Source organism: Macaca fascicularis, chromosome 9, assembly GCF_037993035.2.
Source record: "Macaca fascicularis isolate 582-1 chromosome 9, T2T-MFA8v1.1".
In the NCBI taxonomy this organism is placed as follows: Eukaryota; Metazoa; Chordata; class Mammalia; order Primates; family Cercopithecidae; genus Macaca; species Macaca fascicularis.
Window position 1 is genome coordinate 76,743,161 of NC_088383.1, and position 13,124 is coordinate 76,756,284.

General features: G+C 48.0%; 1 long non-coding RNA gene across 1 annotated transcript; it reads right to left on the reverse strand.

Moving 5' to 3' along the window:
- Positions 1-9,749: 9,749 nt before the first annotated feature.
- LOC141407693 (uncharacterized) lies at positions 9,750-12,837 on the reverse strand. The gene is made up of 3 exons (XR_012417846.1): positions 12,682-12,837; positions 12,368-12,544; positions 9,750-9,887 (listed from the first exon to the last, which is right to left on the reverse strand). It is a non-coding gene; the product is annotated as an uncharacterized lncRNA (long non-coding RNA).
- Positions 12,838-13,124: the final 287 nt, after the last annotated feature.

Genomic DNA, 13,124 nt, shown 5'->3' on the forward strand with positions numbered 1-13,124 from the left:
GAGGCTCCGCAGGATAACGTAATGTGCCAAGTTCACGTGGCTAAAAAGCAGCAGAGCCAGGCTTTGAGGCTGGGCGGGCTGTCACCAGAGCAAACCTGTGTAACGACCATTCCACACGGCCTTCAGCAAGATGAAAGAGGCACCGTTGGAATTTACAGCCCAGAAGGGAAGATACAGCTTGTATATAAATTATCCTAATACAGGTTGGGGAAGTGATAAGTGACCAAGAGAGAAACACATAATATCCCCAGGGAGTGTGGATGAGGAGAAAATTGCTTCCAGCTGGAAGGAGATGGGAAGTTTTATGGAAGAGGTGACATTTTAGCTGAGCCTCGATGGACAGGTGGGATTTGGAGCTGTGGAGATTTGGGGAGAGGGAGCAGTGGGGATTGTGTTTAGGGAGAGCAGCTTGTTCTGCTGGGAAGTGACAGGCAACAGAGGAAGGAGACCAGAGAAGAGAATATCTGAGCCAAGCTGCAGAGGGTATGAGCGGCCTCTGCACATGCTGCGCCTTTCATACTGACTGCAGCAATGGAGAGGCAATGGTGTCTGGGCATGGGAGAGAGGCAGTCAGGACTGTGCTTTGAGAATTGTGCGTGGTGTCAGCAGAAGCAGGGGACAGCGTGTACATTGGGGATTCTGGCAGGAAATAGTCTGACTTTGGGGGCTCAGTCCATGGATGAATAAAGCTATTGCTCATGGAGACGTGGGTGGGACCAGTGAGGGATGAAAAGGCCCCCAGAGCCCCAAAGCAGTGGAAGAGGGCAGGAAATCGCACCAATGTGTCTGGTGAGAGCTGGAGGCACCATCGGCAAGAGCTGCAGGCCTTTGAGGATGCAACCACCACGGGAAACATGATCTGGGGCAGGAATGGTGCAAAAAACAGCCCCTAGAGCTTCTCTTGGGGCTTTCCATGGGCAGTAGCCAGAACTGACTGCTGGCTGTGAAGGAGTCTGCAGGGGTTCGGTCTGGGGACACGGAACAGGGCAGAGAAGAATGAAGAGAGAATGAGAGGGAGAGAGGCAAACAGAGAAGACTCACCAGCCCAGACCACACTAGAAGTGGTTATAATATTTGGGAAAGAGACAGTGAGAGACTGAGCCAGGGCAGTTGCAGAAGCAAAGGTGGTGTTGGAGACAAATGTGGAGGAGCTTAAGGAAGCAAGATGGACAAGAGTTGGTGAGCAGTTATCCGCAAGAAGGAAGAACTTGGGTACCTGCTAAGTGCCAGGTGTATGTGTAGCAGACCTTCAAACTTAATTTAAAAGTAAACTACCACAAGGATCAGCTCTGGCATGTTTTTGTTTGTTTGTTTTGTTTTGTTTTGTTTTGAGACAGAGTTTTCACTCTTGTCACCCAGGCTGGAGTGCAATGGCACAATCTTGGCTCACTGCAACCTCCACCTCCCGGGTTCAAGTGATTCTCCAGCCTCAGCCTCCTGAGTAGCTGGGATTTACAGGTGCCCACCACCACTCTCGGCTATTTTTTTGTATTTTTAATAGAGATGGGGTTTCACCATGTTGGCCAGGCTGGTCTCAAACTCCTGACCTCAAGTGGTTCGACCGCCTCAGCCTCCCAAAGTGCTGGGATTACAGGCATGAGCCACCACGCCCAGCCCATGTTTTTAATTTGAAAGGCTTGACATACACCCTCAGAGATGAATGACAAGCTGGATAGGATTATTAGGAAAGAGGCCAGGACATCAGGGTCTTCTCACTGTGGCCCCCACTCACCTGGCACGCATCCTTGCATGTGGAGGTTCTTGGGTCGATCTTCCTGTTCTGCAGAGTTGGTAAGTGAGGCCCAAGGAATTCCAGTGGTCTGGGAAGGTTTCAAAGGGAGACTGCCATAGAGCTGGAACTAGAAGCCGCGGTGGTGCCCCTGCTCTCACCTCTCTTAGCTGGTGTGATATGAAAGACAGCAGTGCAGCCCAGTCCAGCTGGGGGAATCAACAGACAGGCTTCCACCTACCCTCTGCCTGGGATGGGCCTCGTCTCCTCCACACCCACCCTCTCTTTATCCAGCTCCTTTGCCACCAGGGCTCCAAGATGAATATGTCTTTGCCTTAGAAAAGACACAGGAACTAATCAAAGATGGTGCCTGGGAGGCAACTCCCCCAAAACGAACTCCCAGCTCTGTGTTTCTGTGGCATTCAACAGGTTACTGAGGCCGTCGATTGCAATGACAGATTGTGAAATAAGTGATACCACTCAAAGCACTTTCATTATCCTGCCACAGATTTTTGGCAATTCCTCAAGTCTGGCTCATTTTATGTCTAATTACATATCGCCATTCATATCCCCTGTATCTTATGTTTCACATAATAAATACATGGAAAATCTTTCTCTTTTTCCGTCAGCCGCTGCCCAGAAATGAACGGATTCCTGGTGTGTGCTTACGCAATAAAGAAGCAGTTGTTTCAGACACTGTGACACTTCATAACCTGGACTTTATGGGCCCCTGTCGCTCTGATTCGGAGGGCTCGAAGGAGGGTTTTCTGCAGGCTATTCCTGCGCTGGAAGCAAAAGGCGATTGTCCGGAGCAATGTCCTGGGATGGCTGGAAAGGCAGCCAGAGCCCCAATCTGGGAAGACAGAGGGGCTGCCAGGCTATTGGAGGGTAACTTGCTTGACTTCTGGAGATGAGGCCTGGCTGCAAAGGTTTTCCTGTACCTCTCGGTGTTAACAGAAAGGCTAGGGTCATTGATCAATCACAGGATACCTCACCTAGCAATGAATCTACAGGCATTATTTAAGCACCTTCTAGGTGCCCAGGCCTGTTCTAGATGCTGAGTTGGGGAGGGGAGGGATGAAGAGTGAGAGAATACTAAAGAGCAGAGGTGTGGAAATAGTTGATGTCATGGTAACAAGAGCGGGTTTTAGGGTTAAACCAGACTTCTCTGCCTACCAGCTGTGAGATGCAACTGAAAACCTCTTTGAATCTCAATTTACACATCCCTGAAGTGGGGATGCCAACATATGGCCCTCCTCATGGGGTTGTTGTGAGAATTAAAATAAATAATTCATGTAGGCCGGGTGCAGTGGCTCACACCTGTAATCCCAGCATTCTGGGAGGTCAAAGTGGGTGGATTGCTTGAACCCAGGAGTTTGAGACCAGCCTGGCCAACGTGGTGAAACTCCATCTCTACAAAAAATGCAAACGGTAGACCGGCATGGTGAGGCACACCTGTAATCCCAGGTGCTCAGGAGGATAAGGCAGGAAGATGGCAGAGGTTGCAGTGAACTGAGATTGTGCCACTGTACTCCAGCCTGGGAGACAGAGCAAGACTCCATCTCAAAAAACAAACAAAGAGAAAGAAAGGAATAAGTCATGGAATGGAAAGGGTTCTGTGTGGGCTCAGATGGTTCATTATTACGATCACTATTATTATTATCATTGTTCTCACATCATCTACTCTGAGGGCAGGCAGTGGGGTGTTGGGAACAAATGAAATAAAAGATGAGGCCCCTAAATTCATGGCCCTGGGTTTCAAGCCCAGCTCATGACTGGCCGAGGAGGTGAGTGGCACACATGGGGGACAATTAGGAAATGATCTGGCACTGGACTGGAACCCACTGTTGTCACCACGGAAGGGCTGGTTGCTATGGGCTGGTGTCCGTGAGGTCTTCCTGGGAAAGCAGTACTTGGACAAAAGACATAGCAAAAAGACAGGAGAAGGATAAAGGGGGATATGGCCAAAAACAGGAAGACAAGAAAGCATGATGTTTTTGTGGGAGAATAAAAGCATTTGCTATCCGTTCCTCAAATACCTACCGAGTGTCTCCTGTTACTGGCACTTATTAAGTGCCAGGCAGACTTCAAGGCATGGGACACAGAGCTCCAATGGTCCTGGCTCCCATGCACAGGAAGCTACAGCACAGTCACCTCAATAAGTCAGCCTCGAACAAAGCTTGGCTATGCAGAGGGTGGGATGCACAATGGGCTGGTCAGGAAAAGGGGGCATGGAGGTTGGGGGCAGCCTTTTGTACTGGCCCCGTTGGTGATGAGAATGTTCACTGGGGACAGAGGGAGGCTAGGCTGGGTATTTACTCCAAACTCAAAGGCCATCCCAACACATTCAACAGAAATGCATCACACGTACACTGCATGAGGGCTGGCATGCAAGAACATTAGTTAGCAGGACATCGATGCTCAAAACCATGTGCTGTGTGGATGAATTAATGGCAATGGGATCCTGTGCCTTCTGTTCTCCTTCCAGGTCCACTCTCCTTCCCACTCTACCTTGCTCTCTGCCCAGGAGACAAATGGGTGTGAACCACCTCAGTAGACTCCCCTGCCCTGACTGTGCTTGGGTTTGGCCAATTGTGAGCCCAGGCAGGAGACCGAAAGAAGGGAAGAGAGTGAGACCCAGGTACCTGACTCCCTCCCTGCAGCATTGCCTCTGCCGGCTGGGACCCTCCACAGGAGTCTCCTCCTGAGGCAGCCTCTGCTACACAAATATCGTCTCTCCTGAGTGCTTGTAACGGATCTGTGATGGTCAATTTTATGTATCAACCTGAGTAGGCCAGGAAGTGCCCAGACTAAGCATTGTTTCTGGGTGTGTCCATGAGAGGGTTTCCAGATGAGATTAGCATTTGAATATGTGGACTCAGTAGACTGTCCTCCCCAGCATGAGTGGGCACCATCCAATCTGCAGATAGCTTGAATAGAACAAAAGGTAGAGGAAGAAGGAATGAATTGGCCCCTTTTTTTCTTCCTACTTGCCTGCTGGAGCTGGGACATCAGTTCCTGCCCTTGGACGGGGATTAGTACCATCAGCAACCCTGGTTCTTAGGCCTTTGCACTCGGGACTGAATTACACCATTGGTTTTCCTGGGTCTCCAGCTCACAGACAGCAACTCCGACTTCTCAGCCTTGAGTAAGTAAATTCCTCATATAAATCTCTTCCTATATATACATCCTATTGGCTCTGTTTCGCTAGAGAACCCTAATACACTCTCCCTCTTGTAAGCAAGCCTAGGATGGTAACCCTTGTTTTTTAGCCCAGGCTTCTGTACCTTCCATTATGGTTCCCCTCTACCCTGGCCACACTCTATAAATATTCCTTTGCAAATTAAACCTCCTTGAATTATCCTAATTTAGTGCACCATCTGTTTCTTTTTGGGGCTCTGATTTACATATTCCCCAATTTCAAATGTTCTTACAGCAAAATTCTAATACAGCGCTATCCTTTTCATGTCAATTCTGGGAGCTGGTAGAAGCCATCAAAGTCTGATGGACTCTTGGCCAAACATAACCTCCCTGATCAAATCTTTTTTCCTACTCCACAAATACTAGAGAACAAGACTCCTAGTGCCCCAAACACAGATCTTACAAAGAGAATTCAAGTGGGTGAAAACTCTCAACAATGCCAATTTTGAATCTTTTCCTTTCCCCTCCGTTTCACTGATCGCCCCAGTGGACAACCCACTGACCACACAAATGGCAGCAGAAATCAAAGAACATAGAATAGTGGACCTGAGAGGAACCTAGAGACCACCTAGGCCAACCCTCCTTGACCACTAGCTCTCTGTCCATTTCCATCCCCTCTACCACCACTACCATCACCACCATGACCACCATCACCACCACCATTTCATTCCACAACCATCATCACCATGTCCACCACCATCACAGCCATCAGAACCATGCTTACCACCACTACATCCTATTACATTACATCCTACATTACATCCTACACCACCAGCAACAACACCTCCACCACAACACAAGCCAACACCAACACCATCATCACTGCACCAAACCAACCACTATCATGACCACTACCACCACTACTACACCACACACCACCATTGTGTAGGAGAGAAGTATATGATGCCCAGGGAGACATGTAATTTACAAAGGGTAGGACACTTAGTTGGTGGTGTAATTAAACTAGAACTCAAGCCTTTTAACTTTTAGTCAGAGAGGCTGATTCTTAAGTAAACAAGTGACTTCAACTGCAACTTAAAATTGAAAACAAAATAAAGTATGAGGAGGATAGTGTGGTATCAGAAGACAATATTGATTTTTTTCATTGATTTGCCACAAACCTGTCTTTAACACAAAGACAAAATTGATATTAAAAACTAGAATCCTTTGGGAGGCCAAGGCAGGCAGATCACTTGAGGCCAGGAGTTCCAGACCAGCCTAGCCAACATGGTGAAACCCCATCTCCACTGAAAATTCAAAAATTAGCTGGGTGTGGTGATGTGCACCTGTAGTCTCAGCTACTCTGGAGGTTGAGGCATGAGAATCACTTGAAGACGGTAGGCAGAAGTTGCAGTGAGCCAAGATCGTGCCACTGCACTCCAGCCTGGGCAACAAAGTAAGACTCTGTCTCAAAAACAAAACAAAACAAAACTAGAATCCTGTATTTCAGTTATGGTTCTGGTGAGCTTTTAAAGAAATCACAGCTTGGTACATTCTCCTATTTATGCCCCAATTTCCAAATTCAAGCTTCGGTTTTTTTGAAATTCAGTTTTCTGCCCTGATCACTGGTGTTAGCTTGCAAGTCAATAAAGCGTTCTCCCTTGGGTTGAAGTGTGAGCCGTGAAATTCACATGCAAGTTCCCATCAAGAATGATCACAGTCATAAACCTGATAGGTGAATTGCGCTTGACTTGATGTGTAATTGGAAGAAAACAATTATTTGCCAAGTAATAATAATGCTAGCTTACTCATATTTTTCAAAAGGGTTGTATATCCATTATTTTGGTCCTTGAAATAGCCCCAAGAAGATGGTGTCATTGTCATCCTTTTACAGGCAAGGAAACTGAGATGAGAATGTTCAGAGTCACAATGTGAACAGATGACAGAGGCAAGCTTAGAGCAGGACAATGACAATACCAACGCTGGCTGACGTCTGCTGATTTCATCCTCTGTGCTAAGCTCTTCATATGCCTGATCACATTTAATGAGAACTGGGTGTCTTTTTCAATTTCTCTGAACCCATATAACAAATGTGATCATCTGCTAGTCATTCTGCTATGTCAGGCTCAGCCCAACACCTTTGAGTCCTACGAAAGTAAGCTACAAAGAGCTCATGAGTGGAAAGCAGGAAAGTAACGGAAGTGGGGTTAACACTGCTGCTTCTTTGTTTTTGTTTTGTTTTTTGTTTGTTTGTTTTTGTTTGTTTGAGACAGGGTCTCACTCTGTCACCCAGGCTAACATGCAGTGGTGTGATCTCAGCTCACTGCAAATTTTGCCTCCTGGGCTCAAGCAATCCTCCCATGTAAGCCTCCCTAGTAGCTGGGATTACAGGTGTGCACCACCATGCCCAGCTAATTTTTGTATATTTTGTAGGGACACGGTTTTGCCATGTTGCCCAGGCTGGTCTTGAACTCCTTGGCTCAAGTGACCTGCCTGCCTCGGCCTCCCAAAGTGCTAGAATTACAGGTGTAAGCCATTGCGCCAGGCCAGCATTGCTTCTTAAATGTGTCTTGACTGCCCTTTGCCTGAAGAGTTGTCTGCAGGTTCCTTTCAAAGGAGCACTGGAGCAAGAGTCAAAGCCTTCTCTGCCACGTACTAGCCATGTGACAAAGGAAGACATTAACTCTCTTGGTGCTCTGTTTCAGTCTCTATAGTGAAGGGGTTGGAGGAGAGCAAGGGTTTTCAACCGTGCTCTGAGGAAGCCTAGAATCACCCTAGAAGAGCCCTGGGGACAGAGAAAGGGGAGGCCAGGGGGAGTTATTCAGCACACCTACCCTCCGCTGCTCCAGCCTCCAGATCCAGGGCACCCTCTTTCTCCAGGCATACATTGGGCTTCCACAGATTTTATGAGGAAGGAGCTTCATGGATAAAATTGTTTGAGGTTCATGGAAAAAAAGACTAGCATTTACAACTTGGGATGGACGTAAATCGTAATTTCTTGAACAGCAGCATTCATGGTTGTGCCGAAGTTTGCAGCCACGGCCTCCTCTGCTGGCTCCAAGTCATGGTTCAGAAGGTGTTAAAAACAGAGTCCGAAGATGCCCCCTTGATAAAGGCTTCTTATTAACAATGTGTGAGAATAGTGACAGCCTGATACCCGTTTCACTCTAGAACAATGCAGACAATGCTAAACCAACATCTGCAGCCATGTTGGTTGGGCAAGTGTGATACCAGGGTGTGTCATTGTCACCATGGGTTGAAGCACATGGAAGTACAGGAGGGTCATCCCACTAGCAGGGCTGAGTCTCAAGAATTTATTCTTCATCCATTTCTCTGTATATTATACTGAGGGAAACCAATTTTAAATGTGTTGGTTTGCAGTAAACCAGCTTAATACACTCTGGGTCAAGTCATCGGTCATTTAACCGAAGTGTTTTTGGTTAAATGGGCACAGAAATTGAAATCAGAAGAAGTAATGTGAATTTTAATTCTGCTCCTTACCATCCATGCCACCCGAGATAAGTCTTTCGGTGTCTCTCGGTGCTATGTATCCCTGAAAATTCACGTATTGAAATCCTAACACCCAGTGTGATGGTATTGGGAGATGGGGTTTTTGGTGATTAGGTCATGAGGGTGGAGCCCTCAGGAATGGAATTAGTACCTTCATAAAACGGACCCGAGAGAGCTGCCCTGCCCCTTCTACCTTGTGAAGGCGCAGCGAGAAGACGGCCATCTGTGAGGAAGCAGGTCCTCACCAAACACCGAATATACCACTGCCTTATCTTGGAATTCCCAGCCTCCAGCACTGTGAGAAGTAAATTTCTGTTGTGTATCATCCACCTGGTCTATGGCATTCTCTTTTTATTATTATTATTATTCTTTAAGTTCTGGGATACATGTGCAGAACGTGCAGGTTTGTTACATAGGTATACACATGCCATGGTGGTTTACTGCACCCATCAACCCATCATCTACATTAGGTATTTCTCCTAACGCTATCCGTCCCCTAGCCCCCCACCCCCTGACAGACTGCAGTGTGTGATGTTCCCGTCCCTGTGCCCATATGTTCTCATTGCTCAACTCCCACTTATGAGTGAGAACGTGTAGTGTTTGGATTTCTGTTCCTGAGTTAGTTTGCTGAGAATGATGGTTTTCAGCTTCATCCATGTCCCTGCAAAGGACACTTTTTTATGGCTGCATACTATTCCGTGGTGTATATGTGCCACATTTTCTTTATCCAGTCTATCATTGATGGGCATTTGGGTTGGTTCCAAGTCTTTGCTATTGTGAACAGTGCTGCAATAAACATAGGTGTGCATGTGTCTTTATAGTAGATTGATTTATAATCCTTTGGGTATATAGCCAGTAATGGTGTTGCTGGATCAAATGATATTTCTGGTTCTAGGTCCTTGAGGAATTGCCACACTGTCATCCACAATGATTGAACTACTTTACACTCCCATCAATAGTATAAAAGTGTTCCTATTTCTCCACATCCTCTCCAGCATTTGTTGTTTCCTGACTTTTTAATGATCACCATTCTAACTGGTGTGAGATGGTCAGGTTTGTCAACAATCAGATGGTTGTAGACGTGTAGCATTATTTTTGAGGGCATTTTCTTATAGCAGCTCAAATGAACTAAGACACTCTGCCTCAGTGGTCCCATCTGTGAAATGAGGATAAAAATAACTAGGGCAAAGGGTTACCAATAAAATTTTAAAAGAAACTCTCTGAAAAGCCTAAACAGCATCTGACATTCATTCATGCAACCATTCACTCAAAATATAGATGTAGGCACTACTTTGCACCATATGCCCTGGTGGAACCTGGGATTCCGAAGGAGCAAAAGTAGACCCGATCCTACCTCAGGGAGCTCCTATCTGGTGCAGGGGACAAATAAAAATGTAACTTTACCTTGGGATGAGTGCTCAGAAGGAGAAGAGCCAGGTGCTTTGTGAGAGAATAGCTAGGTGGAGGGCTATCACAGATTGAGGACTCTGGAGGGCCTCTTTGATACCTAAAAGAGAGGGAGCCAGCAAGGGATCAAGTTAGGGAAGAATGTTCCAGATGGGAGGGAAAAGGTTGGTGAGGCAGAATCACAGTGAGAGTGACAGGTGCCATTATTTGCCCATCCAATACCCGTCCCCTTCCTTACTCCAACACAAACACTTCTTGCTAGCACAGCCTCTGTTTCACTGAGTTATTGGGTAGCCATGTTCTTCCATGGTGGGCACATAGCCCCTGTGCAGTCCCATGGATGAACTTCAGTGGTCTAGGCTAATCACAGAGCTTCCCTCCTGGCTTGGGCACATGCTGCAATTCAGACCAATGAGCCAGAGCAGTACTCTGAGGGAGGCTTCTGGAAGAGGTTTCACGACTGATGGAGAGAGACCGTGGAGGAAATGCTTTCTTCTGCCTCTGGATGTTGTCATCCACAGGTGGCCTTGGGACTGTGGCAGCCTAAGAGGCCATCTTGATGGGCTGAGGATGACAGGGGAAAGAGTCGCAATATCGGGATCTTTGATGCTGTGGAGTCTAAGCTAAGCAACCCTGGCACTGCCCTGCCCCAGACGTCTTGCTCCAGGAGATGACATGGTCTCCTTTGTGATAACGCTAGTTGAATCCACTTCTCTGTCACTTGCAGCCTCAAATATGCTGAGTGATGTGGTGAGTGAGGGGGAGTGTTAAAGATGAGAGCAGAAGCCAGGACCAGGTCACTTGGGCCAGGCTGATGTGTGTAAACTCCATGCTAAAAAAAAGTTTTGGAAACCAGTGGAAAAAGATGAAGCAAGGGCAGAAAGTCCATGCTGGCTGCTCTGCCGGGAGTGGATTATGGGGCCAGGAGTGAAGGCAGTTAGGAGAGTTTGGCATGAGTCTTGGTGAGAGAGCGTCTAGATGGAGCACACCAGGTAGGCTGGGGGTGACTTGGAACATGCAGCTGGCAAGTGTCTCCGGTGCTGGTTGTGAACTCTGCTGTCTATAATTCCAACCAAATTAGCCTGACTCACCACTGGTCACCACTGTGCAGGGAGAGCCCCGAGTATGGCTCAGGAAAGCTCTGAAATTGGAAATCAAATGCTTGCGCAAAGATTCCTATTTTGACCTTTCTGTTCGCCTTTGGGCAAGTTCCCCTCTTGCCCCCACCCCCATCGCCAGCCTCAGTTTCCTCCCTAGTGAAATGGTAGAGCAGTTGTCAAGGTCATGTGAAAGGACACGTGAATGTCTGTTAGAAGCTCTGGAGACAGCCTGGTAGGGGAAGTGGAGAACAGCATGTGCTTCTCACTCTCCCATCCCTTTCCCTCACCGTTCCTCTGAGATGACTCAGACTAGTTCCTGCTGGGTTTTTCCACTCTGTCTCTGATGCTCAACCCCGCAGCAAGAGCCCTCTCCTCTCCCCATGCCCTCACAAGTCATGGGTATCAAATCAGCTGCTCTTATGGCCTTCCCCCACGCTGCTGCTGCTCTACAGCTCCGGAGTGTGCTGAAGAGATGTTCAAAGGGCTGACCCACTCCTCTTCGCCTCAGAGAGATGGTGGGACAAAATCAAAGATCCCCCGTTCCACCCCATGCTTTCCCCACCTATCACTGCTTCCCATACCCATTAAATAAAGGTCTGTGCTCTTCATGGTTCCGTGATGTTTTGGTGCCCATCTTTGGGTTCTCATGAAATTTCTGCATGTCTTTACAATAAATTTCCCTTATTTGAGATGGCTTGGGTGGCCCACCCAAGCCATCTCAACCAAACTGGATGAATGCATGACAGTGATGGTTATTGTATGTGTCGACTTGGCTGGGCCACAGTGCCCAGATATATGGTCAAACATTCTTCTGGATGTTTCTCTGAGAGTGTATTTGAATGGGTGTGTTTGAATATTTAAATTGATAGACTTTGAATACAGCAAATTGCCCTCCCTAATGGGGGTGGCCTCATTCCGTCAGGCAAAGACTGATCTCTCGGAGCAAGAGAGAATTCTGCAGCAGTCGGCTTTCAAACTGAAGCTGCAATGCCGACTCTCCCCTGGCAGCCTTTGGACGTGAACTGCAGCAGCAGCAGCAGCAGCAGCAACCCTTTCCTGACCACTCCCCATACAGGTTTTGGACTTGCCAGCCTCCATAATCACAGGTGCCACTTCCTTAAAAGAAACCTCCTTCTGTATATGCACACATCCTGTTGGCTCTGTGTCTCCGGAAAGCCCTGACTAATATGACGACATTTCAGGCAGATCAGCCCCATGAATGAGAATGAAGCCTGGATTCTCAGGTGAGGACGCTCAGGTGGGGTCCAGGTGGGTACAGAAAACTCCATATTCAACCCCCCAGCAGCTTTTTTTAGAGGCTTTGGCAGAGTCCTGTTCTGGGAGATTATCTGTTGACCCGATTGAGCTACCCCTTCCCAGATAAGATGGATGCCTGCTGGCTGTGGCCATGGTCTCCCAGGACTCCAGAGTGAGAGCAGGGTGAGCTGAGGCCCCTTCCAGAAGCAGAAATGGCACTCACCTGGGCTGGCTCCTCCCCATGGCTCTGGTGAACTCAGGCTAGGCTATCTTCAGAGTTCTCTGTGTTTTCCAGGCTAGGGCAGGACAAAATTGAGGCCCATCTTCCCAGAGAATGCTCCATGATCACTGCGTCTGAGGCTGTGCCAGACGTCAGGCTGAAAGCTCCAGGTCTCAGGGTCTAGGGAGAAGGAGAGAGATGCTTGTGGAGGTGGTTGGGAGAAGGAGAGGATGGTCACATTCAGATCTCAGGCAGCTTGGGAAGCACCAGAAGCCGAGTGGCCGCTCACACACCCTTTCGGAAGGACAGCCACCCACCTGATGCCCTCAGCAGGGAAGGTGACCGGGACCTGATAGAGAGTCCCAGCTCAGCATCCCATCCGGCTCTGGGCCCACCACGGCATCCCAACCACATGGGACACAGCAGCCAGAACCTGGTGGTGCCCAGCACTGTGCGAACTCCTTTGCATGAATGTGTAAGCAGCACAACTCTCAGTTCATAAATTCAAGTGTGCAAGACACAGGACGGTCTTCATTCTCTGTGACTCAGCCTTATTTTCATTTTGAATTCCCTGCCAGTAGTGGGCGAATCTTGAGCTCAGACCACTCAACTTAAAGCCATTTTCCCCAGGAGGCTGTCTGAGTTTCTGTGGGTAGGCATGAGGTTGTCAGAGTGACAAGGTACTGAGTGAGACCTCAGTGTCGTGAGTCCACTTGGTCACCATTGAGCTGCCCTGTGATCCTGTCTCAGGAACCCTCCA